The sequence below is a fragment of the Vitis riparia genome, chromosome 16 (genome assembly GCF_004353265.1).
Source record: "Vitis riparia cultivar Riparia Gloire de Montpellier isolate 1030 chromosome 16, EGFV_Vit.rip_1.0, whole genome shotgun sequence".
Taxonomy (NCBI): domain Eukaryota; kingdom Viridiplantae; phylum Streptophyta; class Magnoliopsida; order Vitales; family Vitaceae; genus Vitis; species Vitis riparia.
The window spans coordinates 17,548,053-17,565,369 of NC_048446.1; the positions used below are offsets into that span (position 1 = coordinate 17,548,053).

Below are 17,317 nucleotides of genomic sequence, written 5' to 3' on the forward strand. Positions count from 1 at the left end.
ATCCTAATGAGATAAATTTTTTGAAAAATGTTTTATTTTTCTTTGCATCGAAAATTCATTTTGGAATAAAATTTCATTCTTTTAAATAAATATTTGTTTAGTAGTCTAGAATCTTTGTTTGATAAGGTTTTTTTATATTAATAATAAAACCATTAGCTAAAATTATATCAAAAAATTTTACTTGTATAAATAAAACCCTTCAAAATAAAAAATTGAAAAACTGTTTTTTAATAAAAGTAAGGAAAAATAAGTTTTTTTATAATTAAACTAAAAAAACCTCAATTTCTCTTTTTAACAAATTGAAATCTTCTTTTAATAAATTATTTTAAAAAATGAATATGTTTTTTATAATTTGTTATTAAGTTTTTAATAAATTTGAAATTGTCAAAATCATTTTAATAAATATGAGATAAGCTAAATTCCTTTGACATAAACTTGTATTTTATTTATTTAAGGAATCATAAATTTTTTTTTCTTTCTTTCCAATTAAATTTGTAAAATACTTTCTTTAATAAGTATTAAACAAATTTTTTTTTTGGATAAACTAATAAAAAAAATCTCTAAGCCAAGATTCAGTATTTGTAAGTAAAATTATGAAATGCTTCTATTATGAAATAAAAGACAAATTAAATTTTATTCTTAGATAAATTTATATAAAAAAAAAATCTTCTTATTTTTAAATGTAGGGCAAATTTATTTTCTTCATAAAGGTTAAGCAAATTTTACCTGAAATGAAAATTGTGGGAGATTTTTTTATTTTTTATTTTTTATTGTAAACAATTTCTTTTAAATAAAATTGAATTGAAATTTTTTTAATACAAAATCTTAAAAATCATTTTTGTTATGGTAAAAGTAAAATAAAATTCCTCCCTATTAAATAAAATTGTGAAAATGTAAATTTCTCTCTTTAAACAAAATATAAAATTTTGAAGTTCATTTTTTTTTTTTTATGAATAAAACTTGAAAAATCATTTTAAATAAAATTAGATAAACTTTCTTTTAGTTTTATTATTTATGATTATTATTATTATTATTTATTATTTAGTCCTAATAAAATTGAATAAACCATTTTTTTTAATAACTTTAATTTTTTTAATTGAATCAAACAATAAATAATTTCTGATAAATAAAAAAATGATTGAAACATTTTTGTAATTAATTTTGGAAAAATTTGTGTTTCTATTAATTTTTTTTTGTATTAATAAAATTGGATTGAATATTATTTTTTTATAAATAAAAGTGTAAAAGTTTTGGCTTTTTTAATTGAAACATTTTTCCTTGATAAAGTTATAATTTTTTTTAATAATTTTATTAAAAAAACTTTTTTTTTTCTTAAATGAGGATTAAACTTGAAATACTTTGTAAATAAAATTATAAAAATTCATTCTTTTCCCAACAAAGGTAAATAAAAATCATTTCTTTGTAAATAAAATCAATTTTTTTTCTTTTTATATATATTATTTTTAATAAATTCTTTTAATAGTATTAAGTGTAAATAACTTTCTTGAAAATTGAACAAAAAGCGAAATTGAATCAAATCATTAATTGAAAATAAATTGATTTTTTTGTAAATAAATAATTTGAAATTGTTTTTAATAAACTCCTTTGAAATTTCTTGAAATATATATATACAATAAATCAATTTGCATAATCTTCTTGTCATTTATTCTATGTATTCTTGTAATTAGATTTCATCATTATTTTTCTGTATATCGATTTTCACCGTGACTTGTACATACTCATTTGTGTGATTATTTTTATTGGTATACATAATTAATTAATTAATTATCACAATTCTCATGATTTGTTTAGTAGAAACTGTATGTATACAGACTTAGAGGGGTGATATGACTCACAATCGTACCTTCCCAATAAGTAACTTGACCTTTGGACCTAAACTCGGTTTTTCACAAACCTGTTTTTCCTTCAGGAGTCAGGTTTTTTTTTCCCTTTAAAATTAAAACAAAAATAAATGATGAATCCAAGTATTTTAAAAATCATATTTTTCACCAAATAAATAAAAAGTAAGTCATCGTCGAATGTGGACGCATGTGAAAAATATGGATCCACATGTATGTTTGATTTTGAAAAAATTGAGGGAAAATGAGAAGAAAAGAAAATAAAGAGAAAAAGTAGAAAGGAAAAAAAGTAAAGAAAAATAAAAAATAGATTTAAAGTAAATAAATTATTTTATATGTTTTTTCAAATTCATTTAACTTATTTTCCCTCCATATATAACTATCAAATAATTTTAAAATGATTTTTTTTTAACTAATTCTAATTGTATTTGATTTTCTTTCATATATTTTTATCATGTAATATAAAAACATTTTTTTTAACATTATTTTCTTTTTGTAATACTTTTTGGGAATCAAGCATAAATTTCATAACTAAAAATTAAGAATTGAACTCATATTTACTAACATGGTTTTAGAAATATTTCATGAAAATTAATGTGATAAATACGGTTTTCCACATTTTAAAATATATAAGCATTTTAAAGTTTAAAAATAAGGTGGCGTCTGTTTGTTTTATTTAGTTTTAAATAGAAATGAAAAGTTAAAAATAAATAATGTTAAGTATTAAGTTGTTTGTTTTTGTAATATTTTATTTATATTAAATATTTAAAAAATCAATATATTACTTTTTTTATTTAGAAAAAAAAAATATTTTGATTTTTCTATTCAACAAAAATTTATAATTAGTTGAGAGAAAAAAAAAAGACAATCGAAAAAGTTTGAAAGCAAATTATTTTAAGTAAACAACTAAAAAACAAACCTGCCCTATGTCAAAAATAATCATCATCATTAGTTAGTTATTACCTTAATGACCAATTTAATAAGCTATTTTATAAAGGTTTCATTAGAAAAATTTGTGTAGAGCATCTATGGAAGTTCTTTGAAATGGTATTTATGAAAGTGCGAAGGGAGACTATCCTATTGATTGATAACAGTTATTAAAAGTAGTTTTTATTCACTTTTCAAATATACAAAAAGCATTTCATGAACTTGTAAAAATAATTTTATTTATTTATTTTGAAAATAAATAAATTATTTTTCAAAATAAATTTAATATGGGTCCGATAATTTTTTTTAGTGTTTTAAGCAATAACTGCAAAGATGATGAATACTTTCAAAAGTTTTATATTATATATAAGTGTATAATAATTTTATGGAAAGAAGTCGAGAAAATTATTTTTTACAATAAACTTTAATTTCTTAAAATAATTGAGAACTTTTTCAAGAACTCCTCTAAAAACTTTTCATACTTGAATTGTCAAATAAAATTTTAGATAAAAAATTATAAATTTTTATTTTATATTTAAGCCAAGTACATGAAAATAAAATTTTACTTAAAATTATTTAGTTTTAAAACATCTTGATTCTACAAAAACTTAATTTGAATAAAAAATGTGAAAGAGTAAAACTTTTAATTTATATATATATTCCAGTTGATTGATTTGAATTAATCCCTTATAATTCACACAAAACAACATAGATTGTTTTGCCCTTTTCCTAACAAATTCAAATGGTCTAAACCAATGTCACTGTTCCCTTTTTCCAACTAGTTAAACCACAAGTAATAGAATATTTTTCATGATTTTTTTTTCTTATTATTTTTTTTAACTCTCTATAATGTGTACTTATATAAGATTAGTAATTTCACCTTCTCTAACAATGAGAAAAGCAAGCCTTTGAAACTAAAATTATGTCCATATTTATTTGATCCTTTTTTTACTATATTATTTCATTTCTTTTAATTTAATATATGTAATTAATCTCAAAAAAGTTAAATTTTATTCTTTTTATTTGGTTAGGGATTCATTTGAACCTACATTATGACATTGGCAACCTCGAGTTTAGTTTAGGTTTCTTCACATAGATGTGTTTCCACTTAGATCATCTCAGGCTTAGGTCATTTGATCATTTTGTTTTAATTTAGGTTTCACTTAAATCATTTTCCACTTAGTTCACTAATGCACTTTTTAAGTTTGGTTAGATCTTTTTAAGAATAAGTTCTACTTAGACACTTTCTTAAACTTTATTCACTTAGGCTTTTTCTTGAATTCCATTGCTAGGTTTTGGGCCTAGGAGAGTTTTGGACTTGATTTCGATTATTTTTATTGCATGAGATGGTCTTTCGATATTTAGTCATGTGAGTTTGATACTCACATTAGTTTAATATTTGGATTTTGATTGCATGTATTTAATTTTTTTTTATATTTTTTTGTTTCATTTATTTATTTTGAAAAATTTACTTGAGACTAATGTTGACTTTTAATTTGCAAGAGAGTGGCATATTTTTTTTTTAATAGTATAATTTTATCTTTTATTTTCAATGACATGATCTTTCCTTTGATTTTTATTTTTTATTTTTCTTGCATGAATCTAGTGGCTATGCATTGGAGAATTTATGGGAAGGGCTACTATGATTTTGGAGAATTATGATTTATGTGTAGTTTTGAAGTTTATAAATGGTTGGTTTTGAGGCTACAGTTGGTGTTGTCTTTACCATATCATATTAAAGCTTTTTTTGGGTTGTTTTTGTGGCTATTTTTTGATGCACTCATGGACCGCACATGGGCTGAAACTGGGCGCCTTAACGAGTTGCGATAGACATTGAAATTCAACGCACTTACAAGCTACTCATGGACTGACAGTGAATCTGGGTTCTCTTTTAGTCTAAATTTTTAATAAGGAAATATCGTGGTAACCACACCTTCCATACTAGAAAAAGCTATGCACCATTGAGATTGGGGAAGCCACACACTTTCCAAATAAAAAGAAGGCAACTTGCACATGTATAAAGAGAATACATAGCCCCCTCATGCTAAGGGGAGGATTCACACATTCAGTACTGGAGATGATGCACCAATATGGGGGTCAACGCTACCAAAAGAGGCATCCATTAGTTTTTTCTGAGAAGGAAATGCACACCAGAATTCTTCTTGAACATGCACCATCAAATTCTTGGTTGGAAGGAGAACATGATGAGATTGTTGATTGTCATCATTTTTCATGGTTAGAAGGAGAACACTATTCTCATGGAAAATATGAGGAGAAAGCGCATATCAGATGGGATTTCTCATATGGATGGTAGGCATAAAACGTTGGGATTCTCCATAAAAAATATTTGTAAAAAACCACCCTCTGTGGGGTTGAGGATTTCCATTTATATAGACATATACAAAACAGAGTGAGTTTGAATATACAAATAAAATAGGAAAGATAAGTACAAATGGAAATCATATCTCCTAAACTATATCTCCTACAATCAATGAGGATTCCGTAAATCAATAATAGATTTATTGGAATTCTCTACAGCCCCCCGCAAGCTAAGAGTGGGATTAACACAAACTCGAAGCTTGGATCGAAAGAAGACATAAGATCCCGTGAGACACTCTTGGTGAAGATGTCGACCAGTTGTAAGTGGACAGAACATGTTGAAGACGAAGGGTGCCAGAAACAATGAGCTCATGGAGAAAATGATAATCGAGGTCGATGTGCTTGGCGCGCTTATGGGACATGGGATTGGAGCTCAAAAAAATTGCACTCTTGTTGTCACAAAGAAGAAGAGACCAGTGATTTAAAGTAACCCAAAGATCTCGTAGAAGATGAGTGAGCCATAAAACTTCAGCTGCAGTAAGGGCAAGAGCATGGTACTCGGATTCACAGCTTGAACGAGAAACTGTGGGTTGTTTCTTGACACTCCAAGAGACAAGATTATTGCCAAGAAAAATCTAGTAGCTAGAGGTGGAACGTCTAGTGTCCGGGTAGCTAGCTCAATCGACATCCAAGTATGCAACTAAGCCATTGAAGAGGATGAAGTGAACTTGAGACCATAATGAAGTGTGCCTTTTATGTAGCGAAGAATTCGCTTGACTGCCTGAAAGTGAACGTTAGTAGGTGCATGAAGAAACTAACTTACAAAGTTGACTGAATGAGCAAGATCAGGACGTGTAATGGTTAAATATTGCAAATCACCCACTAAGGTACGATAGAGAGTCGGATCGACAAATGGAGCACCTTCAGAAGATAGTCGTTGAGAGACAATCATGGGAGTAGTAACAAGTTTGTTGTCCAGTAGTTGAGCATGAGCCAAGACATCAATAGCATATTTAATTTGGCTGAGGAAAAGGTCGTCTGGAATGGAAGACTCCTTAAGTCCAAGAAAATAAGTCAGTGGACCCAAATCCTTGACAACAATTTTGGAGTGTAGCTAGGAAATAAATCGATTGATGAGAGCAGAGTTATTCCCAGTGAGTATGATATCATCAACGTAAAGGAGGCGATAAATAAGATCATCCTGCCGATTAAAGACAAATAAAGAAGTGTCTGCACGACTGCAAGAAAAACCAAGTCATAGTAGAAATGAACTAAAACATTGAAACCGAGCACGGGGTGCTTGTTTCATGCCGTAGAGTGCCTTCTTTAATTTGAAAACACGAAGGGGATGGTGATGATCAATATAGCCTGAGGGCTGCTCCATGTAGACAGTTTCAAGAAGAATGCCATTGAGAAATGCATTTTTGACGTCAAACTGACGTAAAGGCCACTTGTGAGACATGGCGAGAGAGAAGACAACACGAACTGTGGAGGCTTTGACTACAAGGCTGAAGGTGTCCATGTAATCAAGACCGGAAAGTTGAGTGTAGCCCTTTGCCACGAGACGCGCTTTGAAGCACTCAATGGATCCATTAGAAAGAAATTTAGTCTGAAAAACCCATTTGGAATCGACTATATTAGCATTGGAGGGTCGAGAAACAAGATCCCAAGTGTGATTTATTTGAAGCGCCTTCATTTCATCATCCATGGCAACAAGCTAAGCTGGGTTTTTGGTAGCGGATTTAAGTCCCTTAGACTCAGAGGTGGCAAGCAGGGCATGAATCAATGGAGTAGACTGCACAAAGTTGAGATGAGTAGGATGTCGTGTCTTGAAAATTCCAGATTTGGCACGAGTAATCATGGGATGAGAGTTGGAAGGAGCTGATGAAGTAGTGGCAGGAATCTAGTCCATAGGAACTGTAGAATGAGCCAAGTCCGTAGCAGATATAGGGACGGGCGAGATTGCAACTGAAGGAGACGTGGACTCGGTAGCAGAAAAAGTAACCTGCAAAGGCTCAACAATAGAGTCATCTGCACAAAAATGACAAGGAGGGGTAGTAGAGACTTGCTTAGTAGTAGGAAATGATGTGCTAAAAGGTGGTTCAAGGGAGTAGGGCTCGTAAAAATTTGAAAAACCAATAGCAGAAATAAAAGCAGGACTGGAAGTATTGAAAACGGGAAAAATTCTCATCAAATCGAGCATGCTGTGTAATATATGTGCGAGAGGTTGTAGTGTCAAAACAACGAAAGCCTTTATGTGAGGAACTATAACCAAGAAAAATACACAGTAAGCTACAGGGAGAAAATTTGTGAGGTGCATAATCACGTAAATATGGGTAAACTCGGCAACCAAAGAGATGGAAATTCGCATAATTAGGAGGCTTACCAGATAAAACTTCAAAATGTGAAAGACCACCAAGAACAGACATAGGCAACCGGTTGATAATATAGGTGGTTGTGCTGAAAGCATCAACTCAATGCTGAGGAGGAACGTGGGAGTGAAAGAGGAAAGCAAGACTCGTTTCCGTCACATGACGATGTTTGCGTTCAACTCTATCATTTTGGGAAGGAGTGTATGAACAAGACATTTGGTGGTGGATGCCAAATTGTCGAAGATGAGATAGAAACCAATTGCTTGTAAATTCGGTGCCACCATCACTTTGAAAAATCTTGATTTTGGTGGAATGTTGATTTTCAACCAATTTTTGAAATTGGAGGAAAATATCAAAAAAGTCAGATTTTAATTCATAGGATAAAACCAAGTAAATTAAGAGTAGTCATTGATAAATAATACATAATAGGAAATCCCAAATTAGATTTGATGGGAGCGGGACCCCAAATATCGTAATGAATGAGGCCTAAAGCAACATTAGATCAAGTATTATTTGGGAAAAAAACAAGCAATGACTCTTAGCGAGTTGACAGGTAGAGCAAAGAGATGGATTAGGCAACAAAGAGGTAAGAAATAATTGTCATTTTTATTCAAGAGAGATAAAATAGACCAATTTACATGACCAAGGAGAGCATGCCAAAATTCAAAGGAAGCATGTAAATTTTTATTTTGAAGGACAGAAACAAATGCAGAGTTGCCGTGTTCCAGCACATAAAGACCACATTCTCGTTTATCGGTTGCCACTGCCAGTCCTGTTACTCGATTATGTACAACAAAATTATCATGAGAAAAAGTGACAGAGAGAGAAAAATCAGAGGTTAGTTTGTTGATAGACAACAAGTTTTGGTAAGACGAGGGACAACAAGAACATCCAAAAGTTTAAAATTGGAAGGGAGAGAGCGTACTAATGTGAGTGATAGGAAGAGAAGCACCATTTCCCACTATTACGTAGTCCTTACCATGATAAGGCTCAACCTTGTCCAACTGAGAATGGTCAGGTGTCATGTGAGCGAAAGCACCGGTATCAGTGAACCAATCGGACTCCGAACCATTTGAGAGAGAACATGATGTGTTGAAAGCTTCAGCAAGCTGTGTCGTAGGATCGGTACGTTCATAACGGCTCCGACAACGATCAACAGTGTGGCCTTCAGTCTTGCAAATTTGACATCGAGGGGTATAGGAGCCCTGTTTACCACGTCCATGACCATGGCCTCCATTGTAGCCACCACGAGAACGATGGGACTTGGAGTTGCTACCACACCGAGATGGAGAAAATGGACTTTGGTGGTAGTAAAAGCAGCAGAGGAAACAGGGGAGAAGGACCTGAGTGACTTTTGGAAGATCTCAAAGCTTTCAGCTTTGAGAACCAAGTCTTTAAAAGCTAGTAATGGGATGAGAGACATCTGGACAATAGAAAAATTAGCAAAGTCAGTGCTCAATCCTCTAAGATACCAGTGAACTTTGTCGGTATCATCAATCGAGCAACCCATTGCAGTGAGTTGATCACTGATTCATGCCTAATTGGTGTCTCAGCTGGTTCATGTCCAGCTGGTGTTCCTTGATGGCGAGAGTAATCGACAATATTTATAACCTATAACACCATGAACTAGGGTAGCAAATACAAAGCTACTATAGCATAGTGGCTCTAGGATCGTTCCACCGGGAAGGGTACTCAAGTTGAAAATGATACCAATTCAAAGTGAATTGGTGTTGTTTCATTTCAAGGTTAGCTTAAGAAATAAAACACAAACTTTGGTTGAAAAAGGTTTGGACTTAGATTAACAACACAACAAGTGATGAAAATAACTTAAGAAGAAAAGCATTCCTTGGAGATTCAGGTATACAAGGGAGGTTCCTCATGCAAAAGCATAGCTCCGGTCACTTGGTTCAATTCCTCACATTATAGAATTAACATAAAGTCAATTCTCTAACAGGTGCTGCATAAATGCATCCCTCAATTGGATTTCAGCTCTAATTCTCTCACTGATGCAACTTGCAATGGTTTGAGCCTCTCACTTAGCTTTTACCATTCAAGGTGATCTTTAACCTTGGATTACCCGTCAAAAGCTCGCAAGAGGTAACTAATGGATGTCTCCTAGGAGTCCAAAAGCTTACCAAGTGTTGGCTATTCTAGAAAATCCTACCTTCAAGTCACCTACCAAAGGCTCGCAAGGGGTAAACTAGTGCATCTCCATGGTTAGAGATCACTTGCCTTACCAAGTGTTGGCCCAGGTGACTCCAAGGTGTTTTAAGTTAACTAAAAACATTAGAAACCATTCACGGGACACACTTACTCTTCATTCTTAGCTGAAACCACAAAGCTTCTGATTCTTGCACTTGGAACCTTTCCCGGCAACCTTAACTCCAAGGAACTAAAAGGTTTAGCTACTCATTCTCTGGGAAAACTCCTCAGAGAGTGCATAATTTATATATATATGAAAAACACAATCAAAGAGAGAAGGTAAGGCAGTAAAGAGCTAAAGCTCTTTGTATTTCTTTCTTTGGAAACTTACAAAAAGTTCAACAACCAGCACCCTCTCTCCGAACAGGCTCCTCGGGCTCCCCTTATACCAAAATCACAATGATAGCTATTACCCTGATATTTTGCCAAATTCCCAACTTAAAAGCTAAGGAAAACTATCATTGGTGACTTACAAGGAGAATTTGGGCATTTAGGCAACAAAAATCTAATGAAAAATATCTCTAAGTGTCGGTTACAAATATCGGGAAGCACTCAGGACCACTTCGCAGGTGAAAGGTGAGGTCTGCGAAATTTCGCAGGTGCACAAGAAGGGCTGCGAAATTTCTTCATAGCAACCAGCTGATTCAACACCTTTGCAAATTGGACTTCCATCTTGTGGTGTTTGGCTTCCATCGCGGCATGAAGCTTTAGGGGAACTCCATAGCACTGTACTAAAAGGCTGCGAAACCATTCCGCAACAAAAGTGCTGATTCCGCAGCACTTTTTCTGAAGCCTTCCTTCAGCTTGGAGCAGTTATCTTCCAAAGGCTGTAACTTCCTCATTTCAGCTCCAAATTGCACACGGTTTGAAACATTGGATTGTTGACTTCCTAAGCTTTCAAATGACATATTGTATGCATAAATTGGACATCAGGAAGTGCTCCAAAATTAGCTGCAGTGACTGTCATCAAGAGTGCTCCATGGCTGATTTCTCTTTGCTTCCCCTTTTCATTTCACTTTGCTTATGGCAAAAGAGCTTCAAGGCTTTGATTCTTCATTTCTCTAAGCTTCCCATTGCTTACCAAGGATTCCATATATCTCTCTCAACCTCCTAATGCTTTGGTGATCAAAATACTAACAAAAACACCAAAACTTATACAATTTGATTAGAATTGATTGAAAGGGGCCTTAACATGCTAATTGGGTTAAAAGGCACTAACTACTATTCAAAAGTGCTTAAAAGGATTAATTAAAAGCTATCAAATAGCACTTTTTGAGTAGTAATCAATCACGTAAAGCCTTAAATGAACGAGAGTATTCAGTGACACTTCGGGTGCCACGCTTGATGAGTTGCAAGTCATCTTTGATGTGAAGCTCACGAGTCTTGGAAATATGGCTGAAGGAATTTTCCAAAGCAAGCCAGACATCACGAGTAGTGGTGAGACCAAGGACTTCGGCCATGGCTTCTTCAGTCAATGAAAAGAAGAGGAGACTGATAAGGTGTTGATCTTGAATGGTGCCATTCCACATATTTAGGAATCAGTTGAGAGGAAGAAGAATCAGATGCGATAGTGATTGGAGACACTACTACGGAACCATCAACATGGCTAAGGAGATTCTGACATTAAAGAAGAGGGTGAAGTTGATTTCGCCAGAGAAGATAATTTGTGGATGAGAGTTTAATAGTAACCATGTGGATCATGGTGTTGAAAGAGAAGGAAGAATCGACCATGAGGGGATCGAGGAGGTTAATCCAAAAAAGCTCTAATACCATAAAAATATTTGTAAACCACCACCCTCTGTGGGGTTGAGGATTTCTATTTATATAGATGTATACAAAATAGAGTGAGTTTGAATAAACAGATAAAATAGAAAAGATAAGTACAAATGGAAATCGTATCTCCTAAACTATATCTCCTACAATCAAGGAGGATTCCGTAAATCAATAATGGATTTACTGGAATTCTCTACACTCCACATGAAGGGACAACCGGCATCACCGAGAGAACATCTCCTCACAGCCCTTGAAGTCCAATATGCATCATTTAGATTTTTTTAGTCGAAAAAGGTAAGTTAATTTTTTGAGTTTTTGATTTTTCTTAACGATGTGTAAGTTAGATGCCTAATATTAGATTGAAAGTTAGAATTATTATTATGTGTTTAGTAGTGATTTTAAAAAACGTTTTTATCATTTTTAACACTTAAATGATAAAAAATTTCAAGTGTTAGAAAAATTAGAAACATTTTCTAAAATCATTATCAAATGAACTCTTAATTTTAGTTATTTTTATTAATCATAGGTGTTTTAAAATTTTAATTTATTGGTTTAAGTGATTTCGTCTAATTAAATTCATATTTTGAAGTTTATTAATTTTAGTTTTAATTCTTTCTTTTTAGTTTGAGTGTTTTGAGAATTTTAGTTTACTAGTTTAAGTGACTTAGTCTAATTAAATTTATGTTTTAAAGTTTATTAAATTTAGTTTCGATAAGTGTTTTTAGAATTTTTAAATTCTATTAAGAAAATACAATATATTAATAAATATCTAAAATTTATTTGTATGAAAAATAGTATTTTATAAAATGTTTAAAAAATGTGAAAATGAAAAAAATATATATCAATAAATAATTTTTTATTTAATATTATATATAATCCAGGTTGGGTGGACCAAAGTCCCAACCTATCATGAGTTTAAAAAAAAATCAAACCTATTATACACTCATTTATATTTATCTCAAACTCGTACCATTATGGATCAAATGAGTACGCGAAAACACCTCATTGTCATCCCTAATTTTGAGACAACATGTTAATATATCATTTCAAAAGAATTTTTTTTTATAAAAAACAATTTTCTTCATAGTGAACAAATATAATAATGAGGTTAGGACTTTTCCTCTTCTTTCTTTTCATTTTTCAAATACTAATAAAATTGCAAAGATAAGAAGGAAAATAAAAAATAAAAAATAAAACTAGTAAATTCCTTTTGATGGCATGAAGATGAGAAATTTTGTTAAGAACTAAATTGAAGATTATGATAATCTATTAAATATTCATGCATAATGTTTGGAATCATAGTTTCCTAAAATAAGAATGATAAATTAAGGTGGTGTTGTTTTTTAGTTGAATAAAAAAAGCCAAAATATTTGGTTTTCTCTATTCAACTAAAAGTAACATATGAACCAACATAATTAAAGCGAATTTATTATTAATAGGTTCAGTTTAGTTATGTTGGTTAATATTAAGGGGTTACTTTTGGCTTAATAGAAAAAGACAAATATTTTTATTTTTTCTATTCAGTTAAAAAAACAAATTGTCATGCCCCAAAACCTACTCCAATGTCATGACGGTCATTTCACACTTCAAGCCCAAAGACTCCAAGTGGAAACAACATAAACGTTCATTTTGTAATTGGAAATCACCAATTACTAAATTCCTATTTAGAGTAATGGAACAAAATCCTAACATCTCCAAATTTCAACTTTAAACTAACATATCAACTAAAGTATTACCATCTAATCAATTTCAAACTTAAACAATAGATAATAGAAATCAACTTTTGACATTTAAACAAAGTCATAAAAGAGAGTTTAAACAAATGTCCTAATAAAGCTAAATTCCCTTCCTAATCGTCACTCCTCACTCGACCTTGCCCAAACTGAGGGTACTTGAAAAATTAATCAAAAAGGGAATGAATTCAAAGCCTAATAAGGAACATTAATAAAGTTTCATGAATCAAATAGTTTCAATGCTTGCAAATAGAAGATATAAGGTATGATCATTTTTATAAAAATGTTTGAGTTCAATTATGCAAATACATTTTAAACTATTCAACCAAACATTTTCATATACATAAAACCTTTTCACATCAAATCCAAATCAAACACATTTCAAAATTTTCACTCTAGTTATCATATAATAAATGGTGCCCGATTACTAGTTTCAAATTTGCTCCATTTAAGGTGAACAAAACCAAAGGTTAACAATTATAACCCGTTGACTAGGGTCATATAATATTAACTATTATAACTTGTTGACTAGGGTTGGAAATGTCAACAATTATAACCCGTTGACTAGGGCCATAAAAACTAGAGTTAATTCAAACTTACAAAACAAAATATCATATCTCCACACTTTATTTCAAAACATATATTTGGAGACATCCAATAAAATTAGAACGATACAAAGAAGATTAGCATGACCCTTGCACAAGGATGACACACACAAATCAAGAAATGGTGTCAAACTTGATCCTCAACCTCAATGTGGGAGTTTGTTTGGCTTCATGAGGGGTGTTTGTTTGTTTGACTCCATAATCTTATGGGACATAACGAGGACGTTGTGTTTGCATGAAAGGGTGTTTATGATGTTTGACATCGAATAAGAGAGAAGTTCATGACATTATATATGTATAAGCTCCTTTTAACTTTGTAGACACGTTTTAAATCATGAGAGCTCCTTGGGTGCGAACAATATCTACTTGAGTGTGGGTTTTTACAAAATATTATTTCTTTTTACACTTCCAAAATCACGTAAACCCTATTTTTTGTTATTATTATTATTATTTTTGTGTAAATTCCATTACTTAGATCTATTAATCTAAAAAATTCGAATTTCCCTATTATCATCAATAAGACAACCTATATTCATAAATTTTCAATATTGTGATCTAAAAATTAAATAAACTAACCCTAATTTCGATTGAAATATTCAAAGAATTTTTAACGATTCAAAACTAATTAAAAATTTAAAATAATAATTTAAGGGTTAAAATCTTACTTGAAAAATTGATTTCAACTCTAAACCTTCAATTCTTCACCTTACGCTCTGATATTTTCTGATTTATGTGTAAAAAGGTTTTTTTAATAAAGAAAATAGAGAAAATCTAATTTATGCTTAGAACTTTTAAAAGCAAAAGCCTTTTCTATCCTTATTAAATTAATTAATTTAATTTATTAATTTTTTTCTAAATTATGGTTTTACCCTAAATTGGGATTGAGGCATTACACAAACACACTTAAAGACTTTAGATTTAGTTTAATTTATTTAAATAGTTGTAGATATGATAGAATGAGCATCTTATTTTGCCTCTCTAAACCAAAAAGCTAGTATAACTTTCCATTTTCATCAATATTGATAGATTCTTTAAATGGTTATAGATTTGACTCTCAAAAGGTAATTCAAAAGGAAAATATACTCCAAAATTGGATTTTTTTTTTGTATTAATTTCCTCATTGAGTCATTTTCAATGTTTCTCTTAAAGTAAAATATCGTCATGATACATTTTTTTCTTTTTTAAGCGAATAAAACCCACAAAATTACCTCACTAATTTTTTTCAAATGATATGTTGTTTAAAATAAACCACTTCTATTAAAAAAAAAAAAAAAAAAAGGTATCCAATACCTTTATACAATTTTCCATATGATAATTATTACCATAAAAGTTAAAAAAATAATTTATTGAATTTTATTAAAGGAAAATATATTTAATAATTTAAGACTTTTTTTTCCCTAAAATCAAGTTAACTTAATTTTGTTTTTTTTCTTTTCTCTCTCATGTTTTTATATAATTCTATTTGCTAATTATTTAAACAACACTTACAATGAACACTATTGTATTTAAAACAACTTTAATTTAGCAAAATGAGATATAAATATTTTCCTTTTTAACTTTTTCGCTATACCATGCTTAATTCAATAAATTTATAAATTTATGTATATTTTTAATCTCAATACAAGGAAGAAAGAAAGAAAGAAAGAAGAAAATTATGTTCACTTAATTCTATAAAAATAAGCAAAATTTTAATTATTAATGTTTTTTTATTTCATGTAAATTTAATTCATTATTTTAGTGTTTTGATATTTAATTTAGTGATTTATACATTACAAAAGCTAGGTGACTAGGTTTTCTTTTGCAGGCTTTCTGCTTTTAGATTTTAAAATTAAAAAATGAGGGGTTAATTTCACTTTTTTTTTCTTTTTTTTTTTTGAGATTTTGGTTAAATATACCTAGTTTTTAAAATTTCATCAAATATCAAATAAGTGGTGACAACTTTGCATAAGACTTGTACCAATCACCAAATAATCGCGTCATTGCTTTCCTTTTTGCCTTCATTACTTTTTGATAAGAAATTTGGTAACCAAATTGTTCGACAACAACAGCTTGAATTGCAACAACTATAATGGTCATTTATGTCTTCACTAATGTTTCAATATACTTAGATACAAAGCTAGAATCAACTGAGAATGATCCTGATTTATACATGGATTGACACATGTATGAGAACCTTTGTATTTGTGATTCTAAACATACTGTATCTTTCACCGTCATTGCCTTAGTCGTCATTGGCACTCTAGTGTTTTTTACATTTAAGAACTAACACAATTGCATTTGATCTATAAACAGAAACTCTTGGTGCGTCTTTATGGATAACATCTTCACAACATGCTGCAAATCTAATTTTGAGGAAAATATTTGGCCAATTGATAACTCCCCATCAACATTGCTAAAGTTGGGTTTTTCCACGGAGTCCAATCACTTATAACACAATTAATTGCCTCGTCCATATTTAAAAATTGTTGTGCAGGTGGCATATGGTATGAAATAGGTACAAATGTTGCCTCTAGGTTGTCATTAGAGATATTAACTTGGGTGCCATGTGGGGAGACAACTGGTGATGTGTTTTCAACCTCAACTCAACCTCAAGATTATTAGACCTATCACCAACTTCAAGGTTCACATATCTTGTGTTTTCACATTCCACAACTTGTTGGACCATCACCAAATCAATATTTTCTCTTTCAAAATAATTTTCATCATCATTAGGTAAATGAATCTCATTTGTATTGATTACATCATCTCTATCATCTTCCTCATCTCTTTCATTTTCGTCATCAACATTAGTATCACCTACGACAACCGTGTCAAATGACCCATTTCATTACTTAAATGATAGTGATTGGGAGCTTACTTGATGAATAATGGAACTGAAGACATTACATACTTTGATGGCACCGCTAGCATACGTGCAATTGTTCGATCATTCCTAACCACTAATGGTTGAAATTTGTTCATTTCAGTTGGATGTCGACATTTCAAGACCAATTGATAGTGTCTGTAAACAACAATGATATCATATATCATGTTCAACAACACCACAAAGGTCATTTGAATGGGTACATCTATAGGCTCAATCTCTAAATTATTTCCAATATATCTCAAATCCGTTTCTGTCCTCAAAATTGTTCCATTCCAATAACATAGCACTTCTACCGTGGAATCAGTCATAATTGCCTTCATATAGATAATTACAAATGGTTATTATATAAAAAAATAATATTTTATTGTCAATGATTTATAAAAGACAAGAATAAACCAAATAAATATTGGAATGTAACAAAGCTTCATGTCTAAATACCAAGTTCAACTCAAATGAAAGCAATTTATAAGCAAATAAGTGTATAAGTAAAGAGTAGGATGATATTATGAATTAATATGATAATATCAATAAATATTTCAAAATGAAGAACTCAAGACAGCAAATTAACATGTCATTTTATGGTCAAAAAATAAAACAAAATAGCATAGGGTTTAGGTTCAATTTTTTTTTTTATTGATTTTTAAATAAAAAAAATCATGAG

General features: G+C 30.7%; 1 pseudogene; it reads left to right on the forward strand.

The window, feature by feature from the left end:
- Positions 1–13,813: 13,813 nt before the first annotated feature.
- Positions 13,814–13,926, forward strand: LOC117934332 (annotated as a pseudogene).
- Positions 13,927–17,317: the final 3,391 nt, after the last annotated feature.